We start from the raw sequence: 10,493 nt of genomic DNA on the forward strand, positions 1-10,493 counted from the left end.
CCTATTCCTGGGGAGGGATAACCTCAGAAAGGATAGCTGGATGAATTTAGTTCTGTATCTGGGGTGATCACAGCTAGAACAACTTAAGGTCAGTGTGGTCGCTTTCCCAAAACACTTGCAAAGCTCCAGAGGCCCACCTTGTGGGCAGCAGTTTGAAGAAGGTCGACTGCATGTGGGATTCTCTTCCCAGTACAAGCTCTGTGAGTGCTACACTTTGAATTATACCTGTGGTAACACTAATGTGCGAGGCAGTGTGTAAATACAAAGGGTGAGATGGTTCCTGTTGAAAAGGCCTACGAACCAAGCAGAAAGGAGGAGAAACAGATCTGGTTACGTAGCAAAGCTCCAGGTTTTACTCAAGCGAAGTTGTTTCTTCCAGAAAGGCAAATGCAGAACAAGAAAAGCCAGGAGAAAGAACAAAGTATGATAGGCAGAAAAATAAGGTCAAAATTAGGAGGAAGGGGCAAGGAGAGAGTGTAGGGGCTCTTTGGCAGTTACCTTTGCAAGACATGTTTTTTCCAGCCGATGTCACCCACAGGTCAGGACATCATACCCACAGGTGCCAGATCAGACCAGTAAGTCAGGATGTGATTCTACCACCAGGTTAGGCACTGAGGTTGCAATTCACTCCACCTATCTCAGGCTGAGCACAGAGGCACCTAAATTAAAATCTGGGCTTCGTTTCTCTTCAAAGGAGAGAGATGAGCACTTCCAGAACGCAATCCAGCTTGCCTAAGACCTGAATTGCTCTTAGGATACTCCTGGCTCAATCCTTTAAGTAGAGAGGCAGCAGCTATATCCATAAGCAGGCACTGCAGGCAATTAGCTGCTCGAGGCTAGGCAGGCAGATCACCCCCACCAAGTGCCTTTCCCTGATTCCAGTAGGCTTTTCTTCAGCCCCCGAGCCAGCAGCTTGTCACCGGGTATTGCTCAGTATTCATCCCAGAGGCACAAATGAGCTTAGGGATGAAGTGGTTAAGCTGCTAACAAAAAGACTTTCACTCTAATCCAATGCTATACAAAAGGCTTGGAGAAGCACAAGCGTTACAGCTATTTAAAAAAGACTAAACGCCAAGAAGCAGCAGGAGCTGGTTCTGTGCTTGAACTAAAATTCCTTCAAGTGAGGGAAATGAATTCCAACAGCATTTATGAAAATGTTAAGAGACACCTGGATGCACACAGCAGGAGTTTACAGTCCAGGCCACGCCTCTCCAATCTACCAAAAATCCACACAAAAGTAGAGGATGAAGGAATTAAAGTTACCCTGGGTGAGAAAAGTAGTCATTAATTAGACACCAGCTAAGAGGAAACAATAAATTACAGTAGTCCATTTCCATCTCAGCAATGGGGATTCCTATGGTTTGGTACTAGGGCCCTGAGTCCACTTTAGCACGGCTCTTTACTCCATCACTCCTCCCTGAATTCATTAAGGCAGGCTTAATTACAAACAAAGCCTTATGTCTGGGAGAAGAGAAGGTGACTTAACCTGCTGTTTGCATTTAAGCACTCACATATCTGCTTGGCTAAGCTGGAACTTGAGACTGGTATTGCTCTCTGAAAATATTCATTGCTTGGGAAACACCAGAGCAGCTGTGGCTGCCCCCCCAGTGTTCAAGGCCAGGCTGGATGGGGCTTGGAGCAGCCTGGTCTGGTGGAAGGTGTCCCTGCCTGGGGCAGGGGGTTGGAACTAGATGATCTTTAAGGTCCCTCCCAACCCAAACCATTCTATGAGTCTATGATTCTATGAAGTGTAGTGACATTTTTAAATGCCACGCATGTACCAGAAATGTGTCTGCTTCACCATTTCATATTTCCTAAAACCCAAACTGGAGCCCTTGTTAAACCTTTTCAAAACAGAAAGTTTTACTGTTATGTTTTTAAATAGGGGTGGTTCAGTTTTGATACAGTACGATTTTGGGGAAATCAGCGTTGAAACAGATGGTGTGGTTTTGCAAAATACAACCTATCAACCCCAACAGGAATGTAAAAATATCATCCCATTGAAAAGTTTATATTGTGGAATTCCCATTAGGTAGAAAAGCCTGTACCAGGTCACTCCACCTGATGCGAGGGACATGCCCTCTGTTCACGGATCTCAGACACCCCAGAGCACGGCAGGTATCTGCAGCAGCAGTAAACATCAGCCATCAGTGATAACAATATCCCGCCCTGCTCCTGGGCTTTGTGGGGCCCATGTGCCCCCCCAGTAATGGGCAGAGTTCACTCCCCACCACAGACGCTGCTCATCCATTTCAGCAGCCACCATGTGGGTTTCACAGCTTCCACTGCTACTGTCTATTTATGGCACTAAAAATCTCCATCACCTTCAAACCAGTTGGAGATGCTGTGCAGAGAGAGTGTGGTGGGGCTTTCATCCTTTGCTTCAAATAACAAGGAATAAATATTTACCCGAAGTGCAGGACTGGAATCCCTGGAGAATGTCCAACAAGTCCCAGAGAAGTAAACGATACACAAAAACCACAGAAGCTTTTTCCCTGAATTCTCTTGAGAAAATTAATCTTAACATCTTTACAGAAAATGCAGCTGGGGGTAGATTTCCAGAGCAGCTCCAGGGATCTGACCTTGCAGCTCTGGCTGACGTAAAGAGGAGTGGGGCAGGCAGGGCCTGTGTGCTGGTTCATCGAGGAGGTCAGGGGAGGTCAGCTTTCTGATGCAAGCCAGCGCTAACGGTTGGTGCAGGAAGCAGCACAAGCAGAAACCAACACTTCTCAATACAGTTAAGGAGCTACCGAAGAACATACCAGTTTCCTCACAGTTCAAGAGACAAGAAGATACCATCAGCTGTTATGTCTTGGAAGTTGGCCTAGGATTGGCAGGCTGAGGTCTCAAGGGCTTGACTTGAATAGCATCGGCCTCCCTGGTCCTTCCTGCAGCCCACACCACCTTCTGGAGCCCACCCTCATGCTACGGGCATTTCAAATTCCCAGAGCACATCTTAGTACCACATACCACCACACCAGAGGGTTTATTCCTCGTGCAGAATTAGGGAGTGGTACGGCTTAATGCAGGACTTGACACCTCTCTCTGGAGAGATGGAAAGCCTTTCCCGTGGCACAACATGGGAAAACACTGTTAACAGTGGAAAACACAGGGATTATGTGAGAATGGTTCAAGAGAAATGTACTTGGACTGAAGAAACACAGGGAAGGACTCCAGGGGTGTTCAGGGAAGGGTTGTTTAGTCTAGCAAAATGAAGGCAGAAAGTGATGATCTCTATAAATACAGTGGGGTAGTAAACACCAGGGAAGGAGAAGAAACATTCTTAAACCGCTCCAACAGGCATCTCCACCAAAGGCTGTCTTTACATATTTAAACTCATCAAGGGTGGCAGTGATAATTTTTCTACTGGTGGCAAATCTAGACTGGATTAGGATTTTTTCTGTTAAAAAAATCAGTTCTAATTCAAATGGGAATTAATTCAGGGATAGCCAATGGCCTGTGCTAGGCAGGAGATGTCTCAGGATCTCACTGGTCTTTTTTCTGGCCTTACAGTGTATGTTGGAACAGCTGAGATATATAAATATATATATATATATCTCTCCATTTCAAAAAAGCTAAGTGAGAAAACTTGGTATAATGATGTCTAGCAGACGGTCCTTACATGTCATGTCTGAGTTTGCCTTGTGGTATTTCACGAGACTGTCCGAGTGGTCCACTAAGAACAAAATTGTCTCTGGGAACTCTGCACCTGCCCCAGGAAAGATCCCCCCAAAATTAGGTCTTCCAACCCAAGCCCACTAGTGTCTTGGCTGTAACGACTCACTCATGCACAGAAAGGTGGTGTCTGTATGAAGGGATAATGCTGCGAAGCAGGAAAGAGAATTGTCTACCAGCACTAAATAGCACAGGGCTGACAAAGAGACTTTTGAAACCTTTAATAATAAAATAGATGCAGAATAAACAGAGCTGGCTCTGGAGTCAGTTCAGACTTGTAGAACAGATTATTTTACAATATTTGGACCACGAAGCACAACTCTGAAAATCTCCTGGCCCTTCCCAATAGCGTTAAATCCCAGACGTGCCCTGAGCACCCCTCGGCAGCGGGGTCCGGCCAGCCCTGGCTGGGGCACACATACAGGACAATGAAAAATGTCTCCAGCAGCAGTGTTAGAATCTCTACATCACATTGATTATTTCAATTATTTCAGTGCTGTTCCTTATTAGATATCTGTGGCCGTGTCCTTAAATGATTCCTTTAGAGCTTTCCTTCCTATGCAAGCCAAGCTTACTATTGCCTCTCCTGCCTTCACGGTATTTCATCTGTTTTTCTTTTTATATCCCCCCTCTGCCCTTTCTTGGGAGCTTTGGGTGCTGAAATCTCCACCAGCAAAAGGCAGGTGTGTGGATTTAAACATGGATGCAGGAAAACGCCAGCTCAGCAGTTCAGAGCAGCACCAAGCATCTGGCGACTGCAGAAGAAAAAAGAAAAGTCTGCCTTTCCCCATCGAAATCAACATATCTAGGGCTGGAGGCAGCTCCGGGGCAGCAGGCTCCACTCATGGGTTGGTGTTTTCACTAGAGAGAAGCCGACAGACCCTCCTGCCCTTGGTGAACACAAGGGCTACACCCCCAGGCCAGGTTTCCCAAGAGAAGGACACAAAGCCCTGCCCCAAATCAGCCCCTCCTCTTGCTGCTCCAGGTGCTGCACAAGCACACACAAAAACCTGTGAATATTATTGTTCTTGAGACAAAAGGAGAGTGAAGTAGCCTTACCTAACCCAGCAGAGGACTGGGAGCGTGTTTCAGCCACACTCACGCCTTCAGTGGATCCCCTGGGCTGCCGAGCGCTCCGTGGCACCCATGGGATTTGGCAGGCGGGCGGTGGTACCCCCCAGCAGCCCCAGCCCTGCAGGAAGGGCAGGCTGAAACTCAGCAGGCGTCTTTAATTTACTGCTCAGCAGTTCCCTAAAGACTGCTAATCCCACTGCTGTCTCTGCTCTTGTTTCGCCAGGATAACGTGCTGAAGGTGGTGGATGAGAAGAGAAGAGGAGCACAAGCTTGTCCTCACTCTTTGACCTTCTATGAAATCAGCTTTCAGCACCTGCCCCACGCCCTTCAGCACCCCTTCACCACTCGGGGGCCTCCCACCACCACCCCCAACTCCCTGCTCAGTTTTGGCGTTGCCAAAGGACAGGGAAGGCTACACACACTCCCAACCTACGAAGAAAACACCGTCACTTTTCTTTTGTATTTGTTTTGCCTATACTGCAGCTGTGTGGCAAGCCAATGAAATGTCTACTGGATGCACTTTATTTTATTTAATAACTAATTCTGTTTAAAGTTAGGATTTAGGTTTCTGGGCACACCACCCCTTTCCTCCCCCCAAGGCTGGCAGGGAACTGCATGTGCCAGGAGGATGGCAGGGGCTGTGCAAGCTCTCCCTCGCTGTCGGGCAGGGAACAGGCGACTGACAGAGCATTAGGAGACAGGGTGAGGCGTTACGTTGTAGTTCCGTAGGTGGATGAAAAAGTAGTGTTCAGAGCAGCTCTTGTAGTAGAGGTTTGTACGTGGTTGAAGTGTTGGCAGAGATGCACGGTAGTCGCACGGGTTGCGGGGCACAAAGGGGACGGAGCATTCTGGAGTGACACTGTGGGGTGCGGGTGCTTTTGCCAAGCACGCCCCAACCCCAGCGTCTCGCCCTTTAAAGCTTGGTTTCCTCCTCCTGTTAGGTGTGGTAGGGCACAAGGGGCAGAGGCTGGATCAGCACAGCAGGAGACACTGCTTTTTTCTAAGGCAGGTGGCTGCTGGGTTGAGCAGGTATGGCTGCAGCTCAACAAAACACCGTGCTGCTTTGTGAGACCAAGAAGGCTGTAGTAAAGGTACAGAAGTACTGAAGTACAGTGTAGTACTTGGGGCTCCAGGTGTCAAGCAGGGCAAGGAGGAGGACAGCACAAACGCAATAACCTTCCTTCTCCACCACACTGCACAAAGGAGTCGGCAGCAGAACCCCGGCCAAATTGGAGCTGAGGGTCTAAGGCTTCCTATCAAACCTTTCACCTCCTGGTTGTGCCTTTCACAGCCTTGTGCTTGAATAAGAGGGCAGCAGTTCCCCTGGCAGCTGCCACACAGACATTCTGCCCTGACCTTAAAAGACACCTTTGAAATCGAGGATCTGGATGAGCATTTACGAACAGAAGTGAACAAGAATGCCAGCTGCTAAGAGATGCACGGCAAACCAGGACCTAGCTGAAATACAGCTACCAAGCAAGGGGAAGGCAGGCACGAGGAGTAGCACAACATCATTTCTGAGGTCTGAATGGCAGAGCAGGGAGGATATCACCCTCGTTTTGAAGTGCTGCTATAAATCTCAATGCAGGAGTGAATGTACGTGCAGACACATACGCGTGGAGATTTCTTGGCTTTCATTGCAGGATGCATTCGCTAACCAAAACGGCAACAGCCTTGGTGATGAGGTTGGCATGTGTGGGCTGAAATACTGTACGCTGGTTTAATAAACTAATATTTGCACAGATAAACATTCTGGTTTTCCACGTAACTGAGATCCACGGTACCTATCTTATGAAGGACAAGCCTGGGAATTTACGTGCCAAATTCAAGAGAGCTTCCTGGCTTCACACCGGGTATTACCAAGAAACAGAGTGTGCAGCTTTCATATTTTATTAGTAGAAACATTTTCACCCCTCCAAAGCCCAGACTGGCTTTATTTGGGCTTATCCAACAGATAAAAGAACAGATAAAAGCCAGATTGTAAAACTGCTCCAGGTCCTGGAGATTCTCCATCATCATTAAAGACATCTTCCTTATCCGACTGTCGCAAAAACCTGCTTACAATTGTTTCAGTTTTCAATTAATTATTATTTTTTACATCAGGTCACTCACCTCAATCTTGCTCCAGTCAGGCTGAGTCATTACCAGCATATCCCAGGCACCGGCTTGCCTCACGGTCCGTGCCAAACACAGGCTGAGAGCAAGAGCCTGTCGCACCCCGGCAGCAGTGGGGCACGCAGCCACGTAGACAGCAGCTTTCACGTTGCCCCTGGCCCAGCACTTGTAGAGAATAAAAACCCACCTGCAATTATTGCTGTATCTTATCGCCCTGGACTCCTTTTTGAAAGGAAAACTGACACTTTCCCCCCATTTCCCTCTTCTTTTTCTCCTGCAAATCCAAGTAACTTTGCATTTAATGATGCCTGAGGAAGGACCGAGCCTGTACCAAGCTCCAGCACTGGGACTGTACAGAGAGTGCCTGTTCTCAGTGTGATTTTTTCCTGCTCATTAACACTGCTCGAATGCACTTTGGTTGGTGCCTGGATTGCAATTTTTCAGAAAACTGTGGCTAGCTGTTTCTTCTTTACAGTGAGAGAAAAGACTGAAAAGTTGAAAAATCTGATGTAGAAGGATTATTTATATGAAATAAAAGTTGTAATGAGGAAAAAGCTCCCGTTTCTTAAGTGTTTCTCAGTCCCATATATAGTTTTCTAAAATAAAGCAGTAATCTCTGCTTTTGGAGCAAGAGCTCCCGTTCAGATTGCTCACCCCTCAGGACAGCGCTTGGCTCTGGGGCTAGCTCAGCTAACCCACCCAAAGAGCTCCCTGCAGCGATGACAGCCTGCACCGTAACACCAGGCTCACCTTCGTGGAGGCATCAAAGCTGCCTCGTTGCCACGGCACTTTTCTTGCAAGCAAACGCGACGGCAGCTTGCAGAGCACAGTGTCATCTGCCTGCAGAGGTACCTGTCTCCTCCCAGCACTGGCTGGTAACTCAGGGACTTGGTGAAAGTTATTCCAGCTCTTCCAGACAACAGGAAGGCAGCAGCGACTCTTGGGCAGAACATCTTTTTCTCTAAACCAAAGAGCAGCTCGCTGCTAGACACTCTTCTAGGTGGCAAAATTTACCATCAGTTTCAACTCTATAACTAAACCCGATATAAAAACTGATTTCAGACTAGTGAATCAACTCTTGTCTAGAGAGATTCATTTAAAAAACCCCAAGCCAAGGACAAAACACATCTGGATAAAGTCGGAGATACTTCAGTTTCCAAAGCTTTACCAAGCCAGTTCCTAGGAGGCAACAACGTAAGATCTTGACAGCATTTCCAGCTCTCCATTCCCATCTCAACAAGTCTAACACCCGCAGCAGAAGCATAGCGCACAGCTTAGTAACAACTAAAGCCCTACACAGAGCCTAGAAGGAGAAATGACAGCAACATTCACTGATTTCCCACACCAGTTCCCCTCCAGATAAATTGGTTGCAAGCAGCATAGAACCCTGAAGCTAAACTGGCATTTAGTCAGAAATTTTTGCATTTAAAGTACAGTAGTTAGTGCTTTTTAAGTTACGTGGAAAGCTTTTAAGTCAATTAGAGGCCGAGAGCAGGAGCAGGGTACAGCACCGCTGTGAAACTCAAAGCCTGCCTGCTGCCTGCCCTTGGAAACGCTGCACAGCAGCTCCCGGCCCGCAAAGCCGACGCGCTGGGAACGCCGCCGCCGGCTCCTGATCACACCAGCTCAGTGCGGCGACACAACAGCTGACAGGGATGAGGCTCTCCCAAAACTGCCTCCGAACACGTGCGAACAGCCCGAAGTCAAGCCTCACCTCCTCAGCTCTTTGCTCCAGCTTGGGTACGGCTGGTTCTTGCACCGTTCCCCTCTCCACACGCTTCAGCACCTCCAGGACTCGCAGCCAGCCATCAGTACCACACCCCCCCATACATAACCCTTCACAGAGCTTAATTTTGACTTCTCTGAAGGAAATCCACGATGCCCAGCAGCAGCCACCGATTTTGTTACCACCACTACACCACAGGACTGCTTTTCAGCTACACTCAGAATTAAGCTAAGGTCTGGAGTAAAAATACCACCACCCTCCTTGGCAAAAACACAGCCCAGTCCCAGGAAGCCGGGATTAAGATGGGATGCATTACACCAGTTGAGACCACGGGAGAACGTGCGTGGGGAAAAGGCAGCTTTTAGAAGGCGTAAAAGGGAGCCAGCTGCTGGAGCACATTACATGCTCCAGTAACTTTTTTCCCAGCGATTTCCCCTCCTTCTGGTCCCTCTCACGCGAGTTCTATCGACGCACTCTCCTTGAACAGAGCTCAACGGGACACGGCCAGCGTGTACAGGCAGAGGGCAAGTATTATATGTTAATAAAAAGGTGTAAGCCCAGAGACATCTGCATGCAAGGAAGGAACCAAGAAGGTTTGAAAAAACATCCTCTGATCTAGATACACCGTCGACTGGACACCATTAATAACCCTTCACCTACACTCCTAAATGATACAGACACTCAAAGCTTGGGGGAAAGTTGGCATGACAGAATTATTAGCATGTGTAATCAATAAAAAACTGAAGTAAAAAAACAGAGGCACAGATGCCACTATTCCAGCCGTATTCTTACAGCCATGGGGCTTTTTACATCCCACAGTCAGAAGTCTTGGGACTCTTGTTAACTTCCTTACAGCACTGAAGCAAAGGGTCCAAGACATTTCACTCCTGTTCGATTATCTTCTTCATCCAAGCTGACTTGCAGACAACTCCCTTTCACGCTGATGAGGACACACTGGGAATATGACACAGTTCTGTCTGCAAGTAACACGCAGGACAGCCTTTGTGTAAAGGGAGGAACCCCAACCAGCAACCCCAAGGGAATAACATTACAAATCACGAGGTTCCAGCGAGTTCTATCTAGGAAGCAACACAAAGCCTGTGCCTTATCTCGCCTGATACAATTACACTAAGTGAACTGAATTATTTTTTTTTTGAGGAGCAATGAAGGGAAAGACTGCATTGGAGCTGAAGTAATATAACAGATAACAAGCCAGTCTGCCTTTTAAACCTCAGGTTTACCCAAGCCTGGTGACTGCACCATTTTAGGGCACTAAAAATTATGTTCTAGATGCAGATGACCGTCTTGGTACAAAGATGGCAACATAATGCAAAAACCCACTGTCCAAGATGACAATCCAGCTGTTATGTGTTGCAGCCAGCCTCCTCCCCAAGAAACCCCTAGGACCCTGAGTTTTAAGAAGCTACCTTGCACCGAGAAACCTGTCCAAACCATTTTTGTTACTAGAATTATTTCCAGAGTGCACGTAGTCACCGATTTCTTGGACAGTCTGCCACAAAGAGAGGAACAAGCACAGAGACTGGCTCATCGCAGGCTCGCAACAGCATCTCAAGGGGAACATATTTTCCTCCTGAGGACGATTCCTGGCTAGGGAAGGATGTAGAGGAGATTTTAGCTGAAGAATCTAGGTCCAGAAGGGTTTGGAAAACAAGGCTGCTCAAATCACAAAAGCTCCCTGGTCGTTAGGCCAGCAGCCTGCGATCCTTCGGCATCTTTACAAGCCAAAGTTTCCCCCCCTTGCACGGGTAGTACAACAGTCATGAAGTAACAGGATGCTCCAAAGCCAGCTCTAACTGGTACAGAAATAGAAGCGTTTCACTTAAATCTCAATTTGTCAGCAGAGAAGAGGCAAAAACACAGTCTGGGAACTCATCAAGCCTGC

The 10,493-nt window shown here is 47.7% G+C and overlaps 1 protein-coding gene across 2 annotated transcripts in view; it reads left to right on the top strand.

Annotated features, from left to right (window-relative positions):
* Positions 1 to 7,406, top strand: part of CCDC9B (coiled-coil domain containing 9B) — a 39,823-nt gene extending 32,417 nt beyond the window's left edge. For both annotated transcript variants that reach the window (XM_068397732.1, XM_068397733.1), the window contains one exon: positions 4,973 to 7,406. The gene's annotated coding sequence lies outside the window, so the exon portion shown is untranslated. The remainder of the gene's footprint in view (positions 1 to 4,972) is intronic.
* The last annotated feature ends 3,087 nt before the right edge of the window (positions 7,407 to 10,493 follow it).

Source organism: Nyctibius grandis, chromosome 4 (assembly GCF_013368605.1).
Source record: "Nyctibius grandis isolate bNycGra1 chromosome 4, bNycGra1.pri, whole genome shotgun sequence".
Lineage (NCBI taxonomy): Eukaryota > Metazoa > Chordata > Aves > Nyctibiiformes > Nyctibiidae > Nyctibius > Nyctibius grandis.